Here is a 5,316-nt window from a genome sequence, read left to right on the forward strand (position 1 = left end):
GCAGGACGCCTGGCTTTGCCCAGCCCCAGTAACTCTGGGCAGGTGAGCAGTGCTGAAAGCCTCTGGACAGGGGAGGCAGGCCAGCGGAGGGCAGCCTGTACTCCCCACATAGCGGTGGTGACAGCTGTGAGCTCGCCAAGGGGAGCCTGCAGGCTGAGCTGAAGTAGCGCCTGCAGGCCATCAGAGCCCAGGAGTGGCTGCGCAAGATCCGCCTCCTGGCCCAGAAGGTGCAAGATCGCAAGGACAGCCACCATGGCTGGCCAGACTGACATCCTCCTACCGCACCACGGGGGTTTGCGGATCTGCAAAGCCAGAGGACTCCGGTGTGCACATCCCCCCCCTGGCATACGAACATCCCCCAGCACACTGTCACCCTCCCGTGGCTGCAACAGTTGCAAACCGAGGCGTGCACAAGTTCCCCCCACCTCTGCACCGCACTTCCATCAACCCGGGATGCCTAACACCCCCACAGGATGTGCACACATCCCCTCTGATGCGCTCACGTCCTTTGGAGAGTGTCTGGGTGTTCTGGGTGCTGAGGGTGGGCGCCTGTGAGATGACAGTGAGAGGGCGGAGTGGTGATGATTGTTCCCACGGAGGCCAGTGCAGCTGTGTGATCTCCTCTGGGGGGTTAATGCAGGTACTGAGGCGGGAGCAGGTGCAGACAGGCACACCTGGTGGGCATGGGCAGCCCTCTCTGAGGTGCCTTCGGTCCGCGTTCAAGATCAAGAACCCAGAGGCGGAGAGGAATTCCGTCCTCTCAGTGAAACAGTGGGATAGTCGGGGCGACTGTAGAGGAGGAATGTGCAGTTTGGGTGCCAGCACCCATGAGCGAAGGCTGCCCTAACTGAGCCTCACTTGCTTGGGGCCTAGGGCACTCCTGCAGGGCAGCCGGTGACAGGACGTGCTTGTCCAAAGTAATGAGAGAAAACGTTGATTCTCCTGCTGCCACGAAGGTGGAAAGTGAAGTGGGGAGACATGTGGGGAGTGAGCGAGGTTCCCTGTCTGGGGGTTCCAAATCTGCTGTTGGTTTCTTTCACTGCTGACTAGAGATATACAGGGTGTCCCCCCAAAATGTATACACACTTTGAATACCTACTAATTCCAATGGTTTTAAGCATAAGAAAGAAACAACAATGGAGCTGTTATCTGTTAAAAGTGTGGGCACAAACAGGCAGTTGGACATTCCCTGAGGGGTCTCAGATTGAAGAGGGTGAAGGCCAGACTGAGGGCCCCTCCCCCCCCACCCCAGTGCACAAATTTCGTGCACCGGGCTACTAGTCCTATATAATAAAAGCCTAATATGCAAATTGTTCTACTGGGAATTTGACTGCTCGCTATGACAGGCACTGACCACCAGGGGGTGACAATGCAGCACTGGCAGTGGGCAGCAGTAGAGGCACTGCCTGCTCCAATGGGCTCCGAGGAGAGTGGGACCACGGAGGGGGGGGGGATGGTGGAGCAGGTGAGCAGGCGGCACCTGGCTAAGACAAGTGCAAGCACGGCCCCATTTGCCCCTCCAATAGTGACCAGTGGTGGCAGTGGGGAGGTGGGGCTGCAGTCCAGCACCAACTGATCACCCCACAGATGGCGACCAGCAGCAGCAGCAGGGGTCAGGGCCACCACCCAGCTCCCAGGTGCTGAGGGAGCTGGGCGGGGGGCCCGGCCCTGACCAATCGTCCTGTAGACGGAGACCAGTGGCCGGCAGGCCCTGATCGCCCGATTGAGACTGGACCCTGGGCTGGGACAGGGAACTGGGGGTGGGTGGGTGGTGACCAACCTCCCACAGCTCCTGGGCAGGGGGCTGACACCTCTCGCCGGCTACCTGGGGGCAGGAATAACTGGGACAGATGTGCGGTGAGAATGTGAGATGTCCACTGAGATCACTCTCAATCTCCCTGCTACCCTCTCCCGGGAGGCCAGGGCTTGCATCAGAGAAGCCCCTGTGCTCAGGTGCTGGGTGCCTGCGAGGAGCCCACCCCACACCTGTGTGGCCTCTTCTGGGTGAGCCAGGCCACAGCTGCTGGGACCACAGGGGCTGGTCGGACTCCTGGTGGGTTTGCGCAGGAGCCAGTCTGCGAGGCTGGCCAAGAGAGAGTGAGCTGCCCGCCTGGCTTCTGTGCAGAGCCGCTGGGCGGCCCAGAGGCCCACGCTGCGCCCCAGCCCACAGCGTCCAGCTGTGTTCACTGCATCTCCATGTGGGGACTTGGGTGCCAGGACTCAGGCAAAGGGGGGCACGTGGGGGCCCAGGGGCCCAGGTGCTGCCCAGGGCCTAGAGGTCAGCTGAGACCTGCCCTTCCATACCAGACGCTCACGCTTCGATCACTGGCCAGGCCTAGGGACCACACCCATGCATGAATTTCGTGCACTAGGCCTCTAGTCTATAATATAATGACATGCTAAAAGGCAAATATTGAGAGAAAAATCTAACAGAATTCTATAAATTTTTTCCAAGATATAAATATGCTCAATTAAAATCACATGCTTGTGTTAAGTGAGATAAGTCAGTCAGTGAAAGATAAATATATGATTTCATTTACATGTTGAATCTAAAGTACAAAACAAACAAACAAACAAACAGAACAGAAATAAACTCATAAATACAGAGAACAGACTCATAGTTGCCAGAAGGGGACTGGGTGAAATAGGAAAAAGGATTAAGAAGTGGAGATTGATAGTTACAAAATAGTCATGAGAATATAAAACACAGCATAGGGAATAGAGTCAAAATATTGTAATAACTATGTATGGTGTCAGGTGGGTAGTGGAAATATCAGGAGGAACACTTTGTAAAATATATTTTACATGATCTAACCACTATGCTGTGCACTTTAAACTAATAACAAATAATATTGAATGTAAACTGTAATTGAAAAATAAAATTTTAAAAAACATATGCTTGGAAATACCTAGCTCCTGGATTGATATCAATATTTGCCAACATCTGTGTGAAAAAGATATTTGCAAGATAAAGTATGTAAACCCCTTCTACATGGTCACATTGAGCTAGTGCTGCAGTCTGGAAATAGGCTGAAGCCTCAGCCTCACCTGTGGCCTTCCTCAGCTTCATGACCATAGACCTGTGCAAAGTGACGGAGCTTTGGGCCTGGGTGTAAATGTGTAAGCAGGATCCAAGCATTCTGCATACTGAGGAAATGCCTTCTTGGGGGAGTGGATGCGCAGCATGGGGAGGTGTAAAGTACTACCTGTTACTCATAAAACTAAATCAGAGGAAAATATTAAGAAGGAAAAAACAGATAGTAAGAAGGTAGCAGAAAATGTAAAATCAGAGGAAACATTAAGTGAGAAAAATGATCTCGGAAATGACCATGAAGGTGTGATTGAACCCAATTCTGATGCCTCTCAAGAAATGAGAGATGAAAGTGTAGAGATAACTGAAGGCCATGATGGATCAGGCAAATGATAAAAGTGTGGCTGCCATTGATGCCCTAAGTAATGGTGAACTACAGAAAGCCATTGACTTGTTCACAGATGCCATCAAGCTGAATCCTCACTTGGCCATTCTGTATGCCAAGACAGCCAGTGTCTTCATCAAATTACAGAAGCCAGCTGCTGCCGTTGGAGACTGACAGAGTTATTGAAATAAATCGTTATTTAGCTCAGCCTTGCAAATGGCGAGGCAGAGCACACAGACTTCTGGACCACTGGGAAGAAGCAGTCCATTATATTGACCTTGTGTGTAAATTGGATTATGAAGATGCTAGTGCAATGATGAAAGAAGTTCAACCAAGGGTCCAGAAAATTGCAGAACACTGGAGGAAATATGAGTGGAAACCTGAAGAGTGAGAGGTCAAAGAAAGAATGGAAAGGGTTAAGAAGACTCCTAACAAAATGAGAGAGCCAAGAGGGAGGAAGAAGCCAGAGGACAATCAGGAGCTCTGTATGGCTCATTTCCAGCTAGCTTTCCTTGAAGAATGCCTGGTAATTTTTTTTCTGGAGGAATGCCTGGATTGGGAAGAGGCATGCCTGAATAGTAGGAATGCCTGGGCTCAATGAAATTATTTGTGATCCAGAGGTTATTGAATCCATGCAGGATCCAGAAGTTATAGTGGCCTTTCAGGATGTGGCCCAGAACCTGGCAAATATGTCAAAATATCAGAGCAACCCAGAGGTTGTTAATCTCATCAGTAATTTGTCAGTCAAATTTGGCGGTCAAGTGTAATGCCCTTCTTACAAATAAAAGCCTTGCTGGAGGAAAAGCAACCTAAATCTCCCAAATGGATGTTGCAAAATACAAACCAGTGTACCTCTGAACTTCTCATGAAGAAAGCTTTGAAGAGAATCCTTACCTCTCTGCCCAACATAAAGCTGTAATATTTTATAGTGATTTTCCATTAGAATGTTCATTCAGATAATGTTCTCCTACTAGGAATTACAAACTTTAAACACTTTTAAACTTTAATATTTCAAAACAAATAAAAAGGGTGTGTTAGCCCGGTTGGTGTGGCTCAGTGGTTGAGCGTCAACCTATGAATCAAGAGGTCTCGATTCAATTCCCAAACAGGGCACATGCCCAGGTTGTGGGCTTGATCCCCAGTAGGGGGTGTGCAGGTGGCAGCTGATCAATGATACTCTCTCATCATTGATGTTTCTCTCTCTCTCCCTTTCTCTCTGAAAATCAGTAAAAAATATATTTTTAAAAACCCTACATTTTTGTTTACTAATTATTTTGGTGTTTTCCTTTGAATTAATTGGGCAAAGAAGATACTTCAGAATGGAAAATTTATTGCTCAGTTTGAGTAAAATAAAGGCCAATTAGTGGGAAGAAAAATGTAACATTTAAATAGATAAAATTTGATTTGAATACAAAGTTACTGAGGCATTTTGATTTGTCTTTTTAAATGCTTTATATTTAAAAATGATTTATTTTCATAAAACTACTGGAACCACCAGTATTGTAGTAGGAACTAGGTAGGGACGGAAATTACTTGGCAGGGCAGCAGCAATCTTACTACATTTTAAATCACGTATCCTTGTACAGAAGCATGTAAATCTTACACTGTGGTGAAGAGCTGGTTTGTATTTTATTTGTTTTTTAACTTTAAACAAATTTTATTACACAAAGTTTCACATAATTGGATATTTCTCTATTTTTTACACAAGTATTCTTACTCTCCACAGAAAGACTGCTTCTTAACTTCTCATCAGGTGATGGCAAGCACTAAAATCCTGATTTTAACAGAATAGTAGTAAAAATGACTCACTGATTTAAACTGAAAACAGTTCATTGGTATATGACTCTTGCATTTATTGGGAATGTACAAATGTATTTTTATTCAAAAATACAAACTAAGA

At 47.5% G+C, this 5,316-nt stretch overlaps 1 pseudogene across 1 annotated transcript; it reads left to right on the forward strand.

Annotated features, from left to right (window-relative positions):
- Window positions 1–3,092: 3,092 nt before the first annotated feature.
- LOC308511377 (hsc70-interacting protein-like) lies at window positions 3,093–4,183 on the forward strand (annotated as a pseudogene). The gene has a single exon. The product of its transcript is annotated as a hsc70-interacting protein-like (transcript).
- The last annotated feature ends 1,133 nt before the right edge of the window (window positions 4,184–5,316 follow it).

Source organism: Myotis nattereri (genome assembly GCF_964212035.1).
Source record: "Myotis nattereri genome assembly, chromosome: X".
Classification (NCBI taxonomy): Eukaryota; Metazoa; Chordata; class Mammalia; order Chiroptera; family Vespertilionidae; genus Myotis; species Myotis nattereri.